Source organism: Haemaphysalis longicornis, unplaced genomic scaffold (genome assembly GCF_048455015.1).
Source record: "Haemaphysalis longicornis isolate Haplotype H1 unplaced genomic scaffold, Haemaphysalis longicornis Haplotype H1 scaffold_189, whole genome shotgun sequence".
Lineage (NCBI taxonomy): Eukaryota > Metazoa > Arthropoda > Arachnida > Ixodida > Ixodidae > Haemaphysalis > Haemaphysalis longicornis.
The window spans coordinates 277,078-296,245 of record NW_027526287.1 but is presented as its reverse complement, the minus strand read 5'-3'; the positions used below and the strand labels follow the sequence as shown (position 1 = coordinate 296,245).

The window sequence follows — 19,168 nt, the reverse complement described above, 5'->3', positions numbered from 1 at the left end:
TAAACCATGTTTTTTTTTTCGAAAAAAAAACGAGCTTTAACTCAAGTGCATATAAACCCTTTTGAGCAATCAGTGCTGTTTTTGCTTTCGCTAAAACCATGGATAAAGTCCTCCAAGAGGCCCCATATCAGCGCGGGGTTTTTACGCTGTGCTGTTATTGTGGCTGCGCCCTCTTGTGGCTGGGCTATTCAGACGAGTAGTTTCTTGTCACATGTTTTGTCGTTCGCTGTTTTTACGCCAATTTCTTTGTGGCTGTAACCAGCAATGAAGAAAATTATTTCCAGTTTGCGTAAATAGTTTTCGCTGTAATTCGACCATTTTTGTTAAGTGATTTTGTTAGGTGTAGTATTTAAGGTTATACGCCACATGCCCCATTAGCCCGCACAAGTATAGCGGGATGTTGCATTGAAGACGTAAAAATTAAAATATATTGTTTAATTACTGCGCATTGTATGTACAAACCAGTGAAGAAGAAAAAAACAGTCCTGGAAGCTCCTGTGTAGGTCCAAAAGCTTGCTTTCGTTAGGATTGGGGATATTTCTGTCGATGTGTGCACCTGCCTAGTGGGGTTTTGTAAAACGCATCTTCCTGCAACTTTTCCGCTTCATTTTCCGGCAAGTACTTTGACGTTTGTGGTCTAGGTTGTGGAGTCTTATCGAGAGTGCAAAAAAACTCTGAAAAAAAAAAGATTTTCAATAATTAATTTTGTAGAAATACAAAAAGGCACATTTCCACAATTCGTGAAACATACGATAAAAAAATATTGAGAATCGCGAAGCTCATAAAATGCCAGAGAAAATCATGACGCAGTGCACTCTATAGGCGTTCTGGTTATGTAGTTGGGGGTCACTTTCAATGCGCCATCTCGTCTTTGGCAAAAAAGCTATGAAACCGGCTTTCTACCACAGTGGCATATCTACTATTTTAAATGGGCCATAAAGACAAAATACAAGTTAGGTTCAATAGAAAGGCGCGTTTGTTCGACATCAATGATACCAATTTTATCGCTGACTCTGAAAAAATAATGGAGATATTTAACAATGAACAATGAACTTGTGATGCGGTAGCAAATTTCTATCCATTTTTCTGCAACTTTTCTATGACAGTCACAGAACCTCGTTCGTTCTATTGACTGCCGCCGAACTATCATAGCTAAGACAAATGATTTAACTACTGTAGTGGGGCCTCTAGTTATCGCATCACTTGAAAGCTAACGTGCAGCTAGCGCACTGAAAATGTTTTTTTAGTGCTGGCCCGTATGACGTCACTTTTGCCCATCGTCGCTGTATAGGGAAATTTGAAAGTTTCTTATTACTTCCTGCATTTCTTTCGGTTAAAGAAACGTACGTCTTTCATGGATGCAATTGAGCTGAGTGAGGTACTGAAGCCTAATTCTTTCAAATTGAACATGGTTGTACATTGCCTTAATGGCCCCTTTACGACATTGTCACTGATTTTAGTTATGCCTTTGTGTATTTTTTTATGAGGCCAAACCTAGAGAAAAACCCGGGGAAGTAACAGAATAAGCGTCGCATTAACTTGTTTTTGAACGCCGAAGACTTTATTGGTAAACGCAAATATTTTACTCCGTCTTTCACCTGAATTAGTTAACTTATGGTCGGGCCTGCTGGCTTCTGACTCCCTGACTCGTATCGTAGCAGTGATGACCATGCAATCAGTGACCAGACATTCAGAGTGACCGGAAAATAGCAGTAGGACTATGCGAGCTCACCAAACATGGGAATAAACTCTCTACTCGACTGTTTCTCTGGAGGTCCTCCTTTCAGGTACCACTCGTCGACAATGTAAAACATTATTGTATAGCAGTAGTGCAACCATGGCGAGACATCGAATTGCGTCTCATAGCTGAATACAAGCTCCTTTTGCCGCGGCACCAGCTTCTTGCGGCCGACCCAGCGTTATAAACGGTGCCCTCAAGCAACAGATAGTTCCGGCCAGTATACCGTTGGTTGGGGAGCCACACTGTACGGATGACTTAAACTAGCAACTGTCCACGCAGACGACCCTTTCCCTCCAGGATACCATATATAATAATAACTGCACAATGGTCCATCCCCTTCTAAGCATAGTACAAGGGGAAAAACCACAAAATGCCATTTATAAATAAAAAGCCCATTTTCAATTTTATTCAATTTTCAAACTTAATTGCGATTACGAATTATATTTCGAAAAGCGCGTCATGCATAGCCACTCCTCTAGAGCAAAGCTATTAATACTGCTTCCTGCTATGCTGGAATTTCACTACTGCAACTGACTTGTCGGCTATTGTGTAATGGTCTTACGTAATGGTCATGCACACACTGACATTCAAACTACGCTCTGCGGAGTAAACAACAAACAGCAATCAACCCAGGCAAAAGCTGTTTAAGACAAATATAAAGAAATGCTTTCTCTTAACCAGGCTATCAGAAATATTCAGTGACCTACCCCGATAACCCATCACACATTTTTGTACTGAAATTAGTTGTTTGCAAGGAAATTGTCTGAAAGAATTTGGCCTCTCAACAATATCAACAGCCTCCATCACAGAGTTTGTCTATTTTCATTTGTAATCAATATTGAAGTTCATGGCAATTGTTTGTGCGTACTGAGGGAAATGGCCAATGGCGTTTATTCGGCTGCGGGTATGTTTCAGAAAAAAATACAGTTGTGCCAGCGTAGAAAGAACATTTATAAACTGTTTAGATTTAGCAGCCATGCTGTTTAGCAAACCGTAATTTTTCGTGTCCGCAATTAAAAATACCAAGAAATTGCCGAGCTCGTGCACGTGAGCGCGGGCCCCGTGGCGACAGGCCGGCAGTTAAAAAAATCAGGAAAATTCCGAGTGCTCATGCCTGCGTGCCTCGCGGCGACCGCCCAGCGTCCACGGCGCACGTTCGTCAAGCCAAGAATACCCACTTAGGGAGATGGGCCAAGATTGAAAAAAAAAAACTCCAGCGTTCAGCGTAATCGTGGCAATACATGCTCGGAACGAGAAAGATAGTCATAGTGTACTCCCCTCAAAGGCTATGTCCGCTGATTATCCCTTCCAAAAAAAAAAAAGAAGCTCACACTTATAGCAGCAATGATGTAGTAAGGGGCATTTTGGTAGTGAAGAAGAATCAAATCGTCTGCAACCGCGGGGTTAAACCTTCGTGATGGTATGGTCGTGAAGTACACGTACAGCAAGTATTCCGCGTTAGTGTGAGCTTCCTTCATCTTTTTATTTTTGTAGTGCTAGTTCAGTGGATACCAACACCGGCTGATCGCACTTGCGAAAAGAGATTTAAACAAAATGAGTGTTGGACGCCCCTACAGTAAATAAAAATCAATGCGAAGCATGCATTCTGATGTGATTCTGTGGTGGTTTTTCACGCAAAGGTACAATAAATTAAGTATAATCGAGGCAGAGCCTGGCGGCTTTCGGAGAATGTTTTAGAGGCAGAAGGTGAGACCTAGACATCTGCACCTTTTTCGCCGCCACGTTGCATGCATCACACGCCCACTGTATTTTTTCTGATGAAGTAACTCCAAATGTTTTGAAAGATTTTATTATTTCTATTGTTTGTGTATAATAACGAAGTTTATATGTGCAATCTCTTATCCTCTTTGCTGCGAAATATCGGACTTAGACTTGGACATGTTAACCTCTACTAAATAAACGCCTCACAAAGATGTTAAGTTTGCATATATGCTCTTCGCACAGTAGAGGAAATCAGAACACTCGCTGGACAGAAAAGTACTTGCATCGACCGCATATATTATGAAAATAGCGTCGGATTAGAAAATGGTAATGTCATTCATGTAGAGGGAAAATAGTAATGGTACTAGAATACTTCCCTGAGGTACGCAACTACAGGTGCGTCTTTGAGTGTAAGTAAAGTTATTTTTTTTAAATGTACTACTCTCGTGATGATATGTAGGACGTAATAAAAGTAGCGTTTGACCTTACTTTACATGCTGCTTCAATTTATACAGCAAAGTTTCAGTGCTTGCACTATCAACAGATTTACTAAAATCCATACATATTCCTGTCTAAGCTTTCTCAATATTTGGGACCTGCTTTTTTTTAAGCGAGGGGGGTGGGGAGAAAACAGTATTTTGAGCCCCAAAGGGGGATCTCAAAGCTCACTCTTTGAAAACTAAGGTATGCATGTCTCCATATCACCTCTCATGAGTGATTTGTTTGATTCTGGAATGATATTTGAAACTACGGGGCAAAGTATCGAAGTTGAAAGATGGATTCACAATTGTACCGGTAGACCACGCATTTGTGCAATCTGGGAAACCATAGCACTCTTTGATTTCGTTCTTAGCCAGATGTTTTCTTGGCTCTGAGCATTTTCTAAAAAGGCACGTATGTTCAAGCAGCAACTTTCTACACAGCAAAGCTTTCACTAACTAGGTAAAGATACTTGATAAAGACGCTCAATAAAGACCAGTTTTTGAGGGAACTTGGGATACACGAATGCGCTTAGCAAAATCTTACCTTCCCGGCAAGGGCAGTATCTCAGATATGGTGGCGTATAAAGCGCGGAAAGGTCGTCTAATTTCCTGCAATAAGGAATAGGCGCTTCGGGAAGTTCGTTGATGGTTAGCATTGAGCAGGATTCATGCTCGTATCCAAGAGTGCTGCACACTGTTCCCTCGTAAAAGTCATAAAGCACGCAGCACATTCCGGCGGCGCACTCTTCATTATTATCGCATGGTTCTCCAAATCCCTTCTGCAAGCAAAATAGATAATTTGCAAATGCATCACTCTAAACTTTGGATTATAGAATTCTGGAAACTTCCTCATTGTCATACATGATTACTTTCGACACAACGGCAGGAACCGCAATTCTCTGAAATTACTTGTATTTCTGAGTACACGCGGTCGTCTCCAGTTGTGTGGCGTGGGGCGTGTACCTTTGGTCTCCAAAAGGCCTTCATTTTTTCTTGAAGCACTGTTTCAAAAGAAGACTTACATGATGTCCTAGCGCAAAGCTGCGACCCCTTCCTCCCCTCTACACCTTGCTGTGCAAAGAAGTGGCAGGTTTTCGAATAAATTAAACCCATGAGGAGCTTACGGAGCCCATCAATTTAGATGAAAACAGCCAGAATTCATACTATCCACCTGGCGGGTACTTCAATTTTGCCAGTGACGCCGTGATTTCTTTCGTAATCATCTATCTGGCGCCTTCTAAGCTGAAGTTTAAGTTGCAGTTTATTTCCAATCATGCAAAATGGCAAAGTATGGATGCACCTTGGAATGGCTGCACACTATCTTCGGCCGGTGGGGCCATTGTCTCCCGAAAAATCAGAGCGTGTAGCAGCATAACCTGAAAGACTGGTTTGTAGGCTGTAGCAATCCGTACAATAATATTGAAGAGGTTGATAATGGTATGCTGCCTTTACATACCTCCTGACTTCACACTCTCGAGCTCCACATTTCGGTGGCCTCGTAGATCAATTACCAGAACATTTCACTCTTACAGGCGACCTGAATACGCATAACTCTCTTTCGGGCTCTTCCCGCACAGATGCCTGAGGTCGCCTTATGTTTCAAACATGTTGGGGAGCATGTCTATTCAACGACAAACAGCCAGCATACCATATTCCACGGCACAACATTTACTCACACCTTGACTGGGCCATTCGATCTGCAGTTCTCTTTTCATCTTTTGAGTAGGACGTGGGCACGAAACTGTGTGGTGGTGACCACTTCTCTGCCTCACTGACATATATATGCCGAAGCAGTTCGCCTTCCGAAAAGAGGTTTATTGATGCAAGAGCACACTGGAATATAAAATACTTTTACAGTAACATCTAAACTTCATCAAACATCCATAAAACACTGCACGTGGAGGAAGCAGCCCAACTTATTCCGGCGCACATTCTCGACGCCTCCAAAAATGTCATTACACAAGCATCCGGTACCCCGCGCCACCAAACGAGGCTGTGATGGAACGAGGACTGTAGGCGCACGCGGGAGGCTCAGTATAAGGTCTGCGGTATCCTTCGTAGGTACCCCACGTCGGATAACCACATATCTTTGAAACGGACAAAAGCTCATGGAAAGCGTGTACGACGTGACAAAAAAACGTCGAACAGCTTGCACTAGTGGGGCAAGGCTCGAGAAACAGTAGAGGTGCGGTCGAATTAGTTTCTTCCGGTTTGGCTAGGCTTTGCTACGATTCATTAGGTGGGCAGGCGGGCTCGTTGGCAGACACGGCAACTGCAGCACCACCAGCAGCAGCGCCACCTACCGAGTGCCAGTCTACGCGAAGGAAGGCTACTTTCCGCCCTGATTCTCCCCTCGTGTACACAAGGCCTCTTTTTGAGCGCATGGCCGCCCGCCGGCTAAACCCGGCTACCAGGCTAGCTCACGATGCTGCTGGAAGCTGGGCCCGACTAGCGTTTAGCCCTGCTGGAAGGCTAGGCCGGGAACCTAGCAAGTGCTCTGGCAGGCGCGTAGCCAGGTTTTTGTTTCGGGGGGGAGGAGGGGGGGGGGCTTAAATTGTTTAAGTAAATTAAGTAAAGTAAGTTAAGTTGACGAAAAGCAGAGAGGGGAATATTGCCTAGGACAGTTACCACCTGTAACAGGAAAAAGAAAGTATTACGGGCCTAATAAACTGTAGTGCCTGCCCTAAGCAGCGCTAGTATTAAACCAAGAGTGTAAAACATGATTATATTAGTCCTTTTTGATAAGATGACATGTCATCACCCCGCTTCAAAGGGGAGACCAATAGCAATCATCATCATCATCATCATCTTTCAACCCCCCCCCCGGCCGGCAGAGAAAAAAAAAGTGAGGTAGTTTGAAGGCGCCCTTAAATGCTATGAAGACAAAATACATGTTTGGTGCGTTGAACGGACTGCATTTTCCCGATAACAATGATACTAATCTTATCGAAAACTTCAAAGGAATAATCGAGATATGAAATAAAACAAGTGAAGCAGTGGTCACTCTCCACCAACTTTCCGGCGATTTCTCTATGACATCACAGGATCTTTTTACGATTGGCGTCAAACGACCTAAAACACCGCCAAGGAGCATGGCTGCGGGATTGTAGAGAGCATCTAGTTCCATTGACGCTATCATTTCAATTGTTACGTGCAGTTAACACACTCATAACTACGTTTTAGTGCTGGCCTATACTAAATCACTCCAACCTATATTACGTCACTGCAGTCCAAAATAAGAATTTTTTTTATATTTGTTGCACTGCTCCGGTTGAAAACGTCGTCTTGGGTTGGTATGTAGCTGATCGAGTTACCAAAGAGTAGTTCTTTCAAATTCAACAAGGTTGTATTTTGTCTTCAAATGGGGTTAAGGTCTCTATTGGTGTTGAATATGATAGTATTTAGGGCCAGATGATGTTGGAAACTTGGAAAAAAATCCGCAGATCGCGTGGTGGAAATCTGCGCCCGTGATACGGTACGTAAACTGCACGCACGGGCACCTTGTGCAGGCATTGCATTAAATGAGCATAGTTTCATGTGATTACTTGCCTTATTTCAACGTGTGTGGTAAGATAAGTGTGACATCCACAATAAATGGTGTAGGCCGTAAGAATGAGGTTTCTTTTTTATTTAGTTGTTGTTGTCCAAAACGCAGAAGAAACTTTTTTTTTGCTAGGATTCTACGTCCGATCGCGTGGTGTGAAATGGGGTAACACAGGTTACGATAACGGACACACCATGCGACAGCCGCTACCTCGCTTGGAGTTGCGTGCCTGTAGATGAAGCAAACTACTAAAACTGCAGCAAGAACAAATATATTTTTTAACTCTTCATGTACTGTAACTGGTCACGTAATACACGGACAGCGGTAACTCCTCATGTATTTAACGCTGTTCCGATGCGCTTTGAGTAAACGTCGTCAACTTTGTGCATCATAGGATATTTAGGCGTTTATAGGAGTAGAATTTACGTTTTCCCTCTTCATAGCCGGCGCTCCTTTCAACAACCAATTCAAACGCAAATGTTGCATTAGAAATAACAAATTACACCATCTTCCCATGGGGAACCCTGATTAGGATGCGAAGCATCATGGGGGTTCCGTGTGGTTCCACTGTGTTGCCGTTATGTTGAGTGATCTGGTGTTTAGTAGCGCCAGAGGGAATTCCGCGTCCGGGTTCACACCGGTGGCAAAGGCACGCAAGTACTGTTGTGTTACGGTGAGTAGTCGGTGGTTCTCGAGGCGCCGAAACTCGCACATCATGTTCTTGTAGATGTTGTCGTCTCTGGTAGAATCGGTACTCTCCGTCAGCGTTGGTGAGATAAAGGCGGTTGACGTTGCTGCATCGCCTGAGAGCAACGTACACGCCCTCCTATTCGCAGCTTTGTCTTCTTCTTCTCCTTCTTCTTCTTCTTCTTCAGCGGTTCCCCTACGGGAACATGACGACGGTGGTTGAACGCGAAGCTATCTCGTGATGGATTCTTTGGCTGGGCAATCCCTAGGGGCATCCTGCTGCAATCATCATCAGAGGCGCTGTGGACGGGGCGAGAGCAACGTACACGCCCTCCTCTTCGCAGCTTTGTCTTCTTCTCCTTCTTGTTCTTCAGCGGTTCCCCTACGGGAAGATGACGACGGTGGTTGAACGCGAAGCTATCTCAGGATGGATTCTTTGTTTGGCCAATCCCTAGGGGCATCCTGCCACAATCATCATCAGAGGCGCTGCGGACGGGGAACGGACGCGGGACATCCCCCCAAGCCAGAGATGCTCCGCATCTAAAAGAGATATAATTTTTTGGCTCGCAGACATAAAGAGACTGTGACATCGTGTAAATATTAGGAAGCAATTATTTGAATCTTAAAAGACACAGTGATCACGTAAGGATAAATCAGGGGTCAGGGGAAAAAATGACTTAGAATTGCGGCCCAGGCAAACAGCGGCCGTGAACGCAATGGAGGGGCTTTAGTTGTGACCGAGGTCGAAGATGGCCATCGGGTATTTGTTACTTTCGTGAGCGCCGTCAAGCCTTCACGTGTAGGATAAAGTCTGGAACTCGCTCGGCAAGCCGCAGCGTGCCATTTTCGTCAACTCGCTGTTCCCCAGTTTCGTAGGTTAGCGCAAAATTCCCCCGAACGAATCTGCTTAATCGCGGAGGAGAAACTGACTGTCTGCAACACCGCTTTCTGAAGGGGACACGCAGTGCACGCAAGCTAAGCCCATTCAATTACCCCACGCCAACACCCTCCCGGGCTCCACAGAAACGTGAAAAAGAATGAAGGGGTGACGCGCAGAAGAGGGGCATACTTTGCTATGCGCCTCATCCACAAAGGCCCTCTGCCCAACCATGACATTCATCCAGCTAAAGCACACGTTTCACCCAATACGCAGACGCATCGCTTTCTTCAGTTAACTTGCAGGAGGATTGACTGTCTGCCACCGCCGCTTGCACGTGATTCTGCTTACACATACAAAGATCGCCTTTTTCCTTTCGGCCCTTCATTGTACCAGTCTTAACCCATTAATGGCGGGCGGTCTCTCCTTTTTTCCGCCGCGAGTCAGTGCGGACCACTCCTTTCTTCCTCAGTCATACCATGACGAGTCAATCTCCTCTGCTGAGAGCGACTCAGCCGGTCAATTATTCTCTGTGTGGCGACATTCCACACACGAAGGGGCACAACGTGGGATGAGCTTACCCAAGGGCGCCATCACTTTTGGAGCTGCACCCCTCCGACGCAATTATCCTGACCCGGCGCCTTGTTTTGTGTAAGCACCAGTGCGTTAGGACAGGCATTGGGTCGTGAATGTTTTTAATAGTGGCACATCCGAAGGATATGCGCCTCTGTTCACAGGCGACGTACCAGGCATAACAGGCAGCACGGCGCCGGCCAGAAATATTTCAGGGGGGGGGGAAGGGGGCAAGGGTGAAGCATGGTCAGCACCCCTCTCCCCCCGCTACGTCACTGGAATTTGCGACGGACGGATAGAGCAACCCACGTGAGGGAGGCAAACTAGACAAACCGGGATATCGCAACAGCGACCAGATTCCGAACCTTGATCGAGATCTTACTGAAAGTCGCAAGAAAATCGCCGTCATTCATAATTTTCTCTTGCTACGAGCCTGGGAAGTTCGCCAATTTGGTGAAAGGGAGGCACTATGTGCGGCGCTGTGGGCAGAATATGGTTCCGTAAAAACTACGGAGTGAACAGGGGGGAAGGGGAGGGTGCAGTGAAAATTTCGGGGGCGGGTTTAAACTTCCTAAACCCCGCCTCTGGCTACGCCACTGTGCCCTGCCCTCTTTGCTGAAGCAGGCTGCATTCGCGCTCCCCCTCCTTGGCAGGAGGCGCCACATGAATCTTTTTTTGCTGACGCCACCGCACCAAGCTCAAGCTTAAACATACACGCTGTTAAATGAGCGAGTTGGCGCAATTTCGTGTCATTAATAAATTCATGCACAGACACACGCAGAGTATGGCCGAAAATATAAAGCGCAAACAACGACACACGGCCTGCCATTGGTTAGCACAACAGGGGACACACTTAAAGACCTGAACAGCACACTTGAACAACAGTGTACATCAGATAGAGGCGAAAAACGACCACGACGTGTGTTTGAGATTTCGGCGCACAATAAGTATCCCCAGGTGGTCAATATTAATCCATAACCTCCACTGCGGCAGGCCTCATCGCCTGTGTAGCATAGGTGGGTTAAACCATAATCAATCAACACGTCCAACTAGTGCCCAGTTCGGCGCAGGCGCAAGCACTTTAATGAAACACGCGACGTCTTGAAAAAAGGAAGTGTACACTTTCTTAGAATTCACCGTTTTCGATGCACGAGCTGAAGGCTGCTCTGAGCACATGTAAACCTTCAGCTCCAAACGCCGACATGATTACATACACTATGATAGAACACTTATCCGCAGACACACTTGAATCACTCCTACACCTGTACAATAAAACATGGTTGAAGCATCTTGTTTATAGGAATTATGTGGATTACGTCGGACAGGGACAGAATGTATTCACACGGCAGATAAATAAGAAAATACATAAATGAACAATAACCTCATCTAGTGAAACGGTAAATGTGTTAGTAAAAAATGTGGTTGTTCCCTTTTCCACAGACACCGGTAAAACATGAAAGTGACAAGTGCCTTCACAGGAGCAGTTGAAAGTTTATTGTGCATCGATTGAGCTATTTATATTTCGTCGGTATGGCACCGTTAGACGCATCAATGTTAGACACTGGGTTGCACGCGTTGGAGCATTGCGTAAATCCGACTTAAACCACAGGTGGTCGAAAATAGTCCTTGCGAACGAAACCAAACGGCTTTTCAGCGAATCGTTTGTTGAACGCACGGACCGCTGCAGCGAAAGGAGCAGCGACCCGCTCCACGATCGCGACATCCGCAAGTCGGCTTCTTCGCAGCTTACGGTGCGCGTCCCAGTACACGCCCACTGTCGGTACTCATTAGCATCATGATGCAGTGCTTGCTTCGCCTTTTACAGATGGCAGCACCATCTCAAAGGAAGGCTATAAGGCGCGTTTGTCGAGTAGTATTAACTCTATGGTTTGTCGTTCTATTTACGCTTGTGTTCATAGTGCAGTCGGAAGCGGGTTTCGTTCGTGGCTCGAATCCAGGAGCCGCTGCGTCAATCGCAGTTTTCTGGCGTTGTCGTTTCCGTGACGGATATGACGTCAGTAATATCTTGGTGGGCCCCGGCATAAAACAGTTCCGTATTTGTAGGGACTCAGCCCCTAAGTGCGGCCGCGTATGGTGATTACAGTGCAGCGAGCCCGTGTCGGACAGAGATAGTGACGTCAGGGCTTCATGTGCCCGTGCGTGCGTGTGTGATAAGCAGTTAGCGGACAATGGAACCCGTGTGGTTTCGTACCAAGCCCGGGACGTGCGCACAACGGTCTGGTATAAAGACTGCGTTCACGGGTGCGGCACGGGGTAGTTGGACGGAACAGATCGGCGGCAGCCGACCCAGGATGGGAGCAGCAAGGGGCAGACAACCGGATCTACGACCCTTGGTCCGCGCGGACTAAGCAGCACTTGTAGTGGGCGCACACAGAGTGGCTTGGTACCAGGACTCTAACGTTGTCGTGAGTGTAGAACAAAGCGTTGTATTATTTTTCTGCAGTATCGGTGCAGTGGTTTTTTTTTAGTGTCGCGTTGTTTACATGACCGTATGTGTTGCTAGTTGCTGTTTCTACTCATGTCATTGTTGTTTTGCCGTCCCGGAATAAACCGGTGATTTCTGTTTATTTCGTGTTGGCGTCACTTCGTCGGGCAAGGTCAGGGTTGCAAACCCTTCGCATATGAAAAACATTGCTTAATGTTAAAAATTATTTCGTTCTTGTGTCCTTGTGCTGAAGTGGTGCCCTTGCTCGGTGTAATGGCGGCTGGCGCTGTGTCACCTTGCGGTTGGTGCTGGCCGTTGCACAGTCACGGCGCTGTTTCGCGTACGCTAGCTGGTCCACCGAGAAGCTTGCGTTGCCAAGGCTGCGAGGACTTGCACGCATCGAAGGTATGGAGGACGATGCAGTTTGGCGTCGAGCCTCCTGGGCGTTCGCGTTCAGCTGATAACTCTTCGAACCGCCCATATCCTGTCTCCGACTTGCCCCCTCTTCTTCTTTCTTCCCCACGTTGATTTTTTTGTGACCACCGGACGCACGTCGTCTTCACTTCTGCTTCTCTTCCAAAAAACACCTCCTCAGACATGACATTCGCGGCATCTTGCAAGGTTTTGTAGGGATGCCATAGCAGAAGCTTTTCTTAAGGCAGGAAAGGACCCTTCCTCTCCCGCAAGCTATCGTCCCATCGCTATGACAATCTCCCTGGGAAAGCACCACGAGCAGGTGACAAACACAAGAATTGTGTACATTTGAAAGTACAATGGTCTTCTCGAGGGCTGCCAGGCAAGCATCCGGGCGGGACGATACACAGATGACCAACTTGTTGCTTTGTAATCCTACATCAAGGATGCCTACATACATAAGCAGTATTGTATGACGGTATTCTTTGATATTGAAAGGGCCTATGACCCCACATGGCGCTATTGCATCCTTATATAGTTAAATATTTTTGGTTTATAAGGTAACGTTCGGAACACTCCTTCCAGTTGCATGCCTAAACGAACATATTGTGTCAGAGTCGCGTCGGCACTATCAACTGTTCACGTAAAGGAAAATGGTGCATCTCAAGGTGGGGTTTTCAGCTGCACCCACCCTGTTCACAGTCAAGATGAATGCGCTTCGGAATCCATATCCACCGTCAGTCTCCGGCTCAATGTTTATGGGCGATGTAGTAATATCTTTTAAATCTCGAACATGTCCATATCTGGATTACAGGACTAGCTTGAGGTCAGCAAACTTGCTCGCTAGCCAGGGGAAAATGGGTTTAAATTTGATCGTGCGAAAAGCAGCAGGGTTATATTTTCACAGAGGCGCGGGATACTGCCGGACCCCAATATTCAACTCAACAGTGACTCGATTCCTGTCAAAAATTGATTACAAGTTTACAGGTGCTGTGTACGACGAAAAGCTCACATTCATGACTAGAATGACTAAAAACAATAAATATTTCGAAGTTCATCTCACACGAATTGTATGGGGCAGACAAAGAACTCCTCCTGCGTGTTTATACCGCATTGGCATGGTATCGGATATACTCCGGCAGTGTCGCGTATGGATCAGCAGCAAAAACAGCTATAAAGATGCTTGAACTTGTGGTGCATTTGGGTCTTTGCCTTTCGTGCGGCACTTTACGCACAAGCCCTGTACAAAGCCTCTATATAGAATCTGACAAATGGGGCCTTAAGCCTCAGCTAACTTATGTCGACCTGTTGCATGCTTCTAAAATTTTAGCAATGACTAAACACCCCTTTAGATCAGTCTTTTCCAATACCGTCGTATCTTATACATTTTTTCATCACCCATACATTTCGGTTCCTTTTCTCACGCGGGTAGAGAGGGAAGTCTTAACTTAGTATATATTTTGTAGACACCCTCAAGACATCTACTAGCGATCTTTTACCAGTTTTCAAGCTCCTTCCTGTGCAATGCGACTTGTCTTTTGTTAAAATATACAAAACCTGACTGCTCAACTGCGATTTGCACCCCTACTTGTTTTACAACAAAAATATCCTCGTGCAGGATTTCATAGTGACGCCTCCAGAACAGCCCCCACTCCGCGCTATGCTGCGCATGGACCAAAATTTATTACACAGAGTAAATCATATTGTCGAACATCATAATCTAAATGTATAATTAACTTTGATTCTCTGAGTGTGGTACACGCGTTATCATTCAGAAAGTCTTCCAAAAACCACATCGTCAATCTCGTTCTTAGGACCCTTGTGTCCCCATATCCCTCAAATCTTGAACTGAGTCTGTCCTGGGTACCTGGCTACACTGTTATCGCCGGAAATGAGCTGGTGGATAAAACGGCCGAAGCTTCAGCAACTCGAAAGACAGCCGACAAACAACTACCTTACACAAACCTCAAACCACATATCAGACACCAACTACGTAAAACATGGCAAACACACTGGGGTGGACTGACCGACAATAAAGTACACATAATAAAACAACAATTGGAACAATTACGCAACTAACTCACCCAATAGACACACTGAAGTGGCCTTGGATAGGTGACGGATAGGCCACACATGTAATACACTCCTACCTGCTCACTAGCTATCCAAAACCTCTCTGTAGCAGGTGTGGAGAGAGCCTGTCTGTAATACACGTTTCTGATTGAATTCATAGCACTCGACACACGACGCAGACACTTTCTGGATTTTTAAAGACAACACATTCTACTTCATCAATATTACTTCAGGGCCGACGATCCCATGTTTTCCCATTACGCGTTTCCTTATTACCGCGTTTTCAAGTACCTAGCAGAAATCCATTTTTATCACCTCATGTCGTACTACACATAAGCACAACCTGGCCTTTTCACCACCCATTTTAATTTACTTTTAATTCATTTCGCATACATCTTTACTGAAAGGTTTACTTTTTCCTTTCACACCGCCTTTATGAAACAACTAACTTTTATGCCGCTCTTTGCCCGTACTCGCCCTTGAGCCAGAAAAACCTAGCCGTCATCATTATCATTATCATTAGCATCACCATTGATAATTCACAGAACGCCGCACTCACCGCCCTAGCCGAAACTCTGCTTTTCCTGTAAAGCTGAGTTTCCTAGCAGCACGGTATTGAGCTTCCGTTGCAAAACGGAGCTTTCTTGGCCTTACTGAGGCAGTGTCGTAACCAAAACGCACTGCAGAAAATTTCACCATCTTCCCGTGGGGGAACCCTGAGGAGAATGCGAAGCAGCAGTGGTTGGTGTGTAAGTAGAGTTGAAGTAAGTAGTGTGAGTAGAGTTGGTGTGTGGTGTTAGAGTAAGGAGGCGCGTGGGTAGGGTAAGAAGAATGGAGGAGAGACGCGTATGCGCAGTGGAGTAGCGCGTAGCGCGCGTGCACACCTGGTTTATACGGCTGTAAGGAGGAGAATGGAGGAGAGAAGCGCATGCGCCGTGGAGGTGTGGACGGCGCAACAACAAGGGAGGGAACAGGCTCGACCATAAGCATCCTGCGTGAAGATAGTGTAATTTTTTTGGAGGGGGGGGGGGTGTTAGAGTGGAGAGGCATTAGAGAGAGAGAGAGAGAGAGAGAGAGAGAGAGACGTTGTACGGGGTATGAGTTTGTCTTTATTTCGGCATTATCCTGATCATGTTCAACGTAGGTGACGCCGAGCTGTGGTTGGAATTCCGCTTTGATTATGACCGCCTTATGGTCTGTGAAATGTAAAGTCAAGAGCTGTTGTAGTGGATGAACCCTAAAGATGCTGAAAATGAGGTCGATGCACGTTACCCGGATGGTTGTGGGCTGCTTGTAATCACGGCCCGCCGAGACTCGCCGACGCACGCCGCCGCCGACGACGATGAAATACCGAAGGCGCGTGAAGTGTGCTCGTCTCGTGGCGGCCCAGGAAGATACCGGCAACACTGTCACTCCAGGAGCAATTAAAGGGTAAGACAGCACCGGGCATTCAGCAAGCCGAGCATGCGCAGTGGAGGTGTGGAGGGCGCAACAACAACAAGGGAGGGACATAGCCTCGACCATGAGATGCTTCGCATCTAAAAGCCAACTTTGCGCAAAAGGAGGGCACGGGATGATGATGATGATGATGATGATGATAATGATGAAACAAGAAAAGCGCTTTTTGTGGTCGGAATGGAACCTCAGTCTCTCGCGTTATGAAGCCCTCGTCTATCCGAATGCGCCATCATCGCGTTCTGGTCGCTCAGCATTTCCCTTGGATTCAAGCCATGGGCTCATGGCTGGAACCAACGCCGCCTCTATAACATTGCCATCGCGTGAGCTGATAAAGGCGAAACAGTCACTTTCCTGTCGAGCTCTCCGGTCCTCCCACGCTCGCCAGCCTTTCAGAGTACTGCGGGTCTGAGTACTGTCCGCCGGGAAGCGTGGCTTCACGAAAACTTTACGAAATGATTTCCATGGTTTTACAGCACTGACATAATGGCGGTACCACGTCGCGTCTATATGTGTTAGGCCTTTAGCACCCCAAGCTTTTTCGCTGGTTCGCGGTGTTGCGCGCGCAGGGGACATGCCTCAGGCGTGCCTAATTAGGAAGCGGCTGGCGAGACAGGCAGTGGCGACATTGTTTGAACGCGATGACACCCACCGTCCCTTCTGTGGCCTCGCTTTCAACTTTCTCAGCGCTGCTTTGTATAAGAGTGACTGGTAAGTTCACAGTTTTCTACCGTGCACGCAGTGAACCAACAAGGCAGCTGTAGCGACATGAGTGAAGAAGACGTTTTTCAAGGAGACGTTTTTCTGACTCATAAGGCAAGGCCGCACGCCAGCTTTTTCGCAAAATTGGTTATATAGGCTGCAGCATTAGCACAATTTGCATAGCATTTGCAACCATAACTCCATTTCACTGCATTTCATAACTCAAAACTTGGCGAATCGAACGTATTCCAAAATGAATGTTTTAGCTTGATATTTATGTCTCATAACTTTTACCGCAGCACACTGTCATTGCGAGTTCGGATGTCCAAGAAAACAAACACACATTTTACATGCGCTATGAGAATAACTCAGCATTGTGCATTTTGGGTAACCGTAGGCTCTTTAAAGGCCCCAGTTATCACCATTTTCCTCCTTCCTTCATCACGACAAAAAAAAATATTTCGTTGGGACTACAATTGCTTATATGCTGTTTCCGCAACGTGTAGTAGAACGCGTGCATATCTATGCCTGTAGATATGAAAGATCTTACTGCGCTTACCGGTTGGAAATCTTGCGCGGACGAATCGTCACAACAAGGGGAAAGAAGCAGAAACGCTGCTTGGAACGTCAGCTTAATGATGCCATGCATCATTTTGGGGTTTCTGGGATAGAAACTAGTAGTACAATAGTCTTACGCTTGGGAAAATTACCAAAAAACAAAACGTATCAGTTCTTGCTTCGCTGTAATCAGATACGGCCTTTGTTTCTGGGCAGTGTCGAAGTTCAAATATAAAAAAAGGTTTTGTCGTCCTTTTGGGCTGCGAACACCTGTCCAAAAGTATGCTCCATATTTACTTTCCGCCTCGTGCGACATTACACTTGCTAGTTTTGACCCATGTCAATATTTCTGCGTTGCGGGAAAATAGCCATTGTTTCTCAGATGTTTTTCCCGAACTGGACATAAAAGAAAACAATATATGTCGTTTTTTTTCCTTTCCTTGTGGTGGATGTAGTTGTCTTCAACAACACATGCCAGTGTCCTGTGAGACAATCAACAGTCCCCACCACCGAAGTATCTAATACGAGTGATACAAGAAACTCTGGAGTTATACCACGCTGGAAAGAAAACATTTCCTTTAAGTGTAATCTACCTTTCCACTGTGCATTCCACGAGGTAGTACAGGCAACCCAACCACAGCTCATCCGAAGTGCAAAGAGGGGCGTGAATCATGTGCTCCTACCAAAAATTGGTGTCTTTGGATTTTAGGTTCTATTTATTTGAAAAATCAACCCTCTACTACATCGAACTACTTCTTGCATTTCCCGAAAATTACCAGGACGCTGTTTTTATCTAATAAATTCACGCGCAGATATTCATTCGGTGCGCTCGTGGATTGTTTTAATCCCGTCTCTATACAAATCCGAGATAGCAAGTAACATTTGCAGGAACTCACGATGCTAACCTACGTTTGGATACGTGTTTGTGTTTACGTATGAGGGTGCAAGCAGTGCGAGCTGCGCATCTCACTGTATCGCGCACGCAACAAAGGCGTTGCGCGGTAACCTCTGTGTAGAACTGTGCACGGTGGCGCGGATTATTTATAACGGGTGTGTGCGCCTGCTCGGGGGCTCTTGTCTTCCAGAAACAGCTGCTGACGACTGCACCGCAAACCACCAGACCCGATATGCTTTGGCCTTGAGCAAGGGCCCATGCGACTTGCGAGGTCATCTGTGGCAGTGGTCTATCGCCGCACGGGCTGATCCGTGGGAGCCGCTGCGGGCGGCGCCCGTTCTCACGCACGGTTCCTGACCAGAGCACCGGTGACCGCAGCTGAGGGCAGCCAGCACCGGCCGTGGACGCGCCGTTGTCGATACTCGGGAAATACGACCCGGTCTTCGAGGATAACCCCTGACGGTGGTCTTCAACCGTCCGGCATCAATTGTTGTAAGCGGAGAATAAACCACTGTATTGTTGAACCGCCACTTCAGCTTACGCTCCGTGCCGGTAGCAGCAACGCCGAACTGCTTCAGATTGAACCAGAATTTGCGCCAGAGCGATATTTCATCATTTCTCAAATTAAGCCGTCGTTCGGTATAAATATCGTATTGTCCTGTAAAAAAGACAACTAGCACACGCATCAATCCTGTAAGACATGTTAACCGGCAAGATGTTTCATCAGATCATCAAAAGGCCAATATTTTGACGTGTTGAAAGAAGAAACAACACGGGCGTTTGCATTTAGAGTATTTCACTATAGGGTTCAGTTTTTAGCTGTACCGAATCTGAAGGCTTGAAGAGGTATGACTGAAAATAAAATAAGGAGTTCAATAATTTTTAAGCTGACAGTGCCTCGTCATAAATGAGGAGTAAAACAAAATAAACCAAGTCACTACATGATCGGACGCATAACTGTCAAAACGTGGGCAATACGCGAGTAAGACATGCTTCTCC

At 46.2% G+C, this 19,168-nt stretch overlaps 1 long non-coding RNA gene across 1 annotated transcript; it reads right to left on the bottom strand.

The window, feature by feature from the left end:
- Positions 1 to 498: 498 nt before the first annotated feature.
- LOC144166723 (uncharacterized) lies at positions 499 to 17,468 on the bottom strand. The gene is made up of 3 exons (XR_013321744.1): positions 17,276 to 17,468; positions 4,490 to 4,724; positions 499 to 674 (listed from the first exon to the last, which is right to left on the bottom strand). It is a non-coding gene; the product is annotated as an uncharacterized LOC144166723 (long non-coding RNA).
- Between the last annotated feature and the right edge of the window lie 1,700 nt (positions 17,469 to 19,168).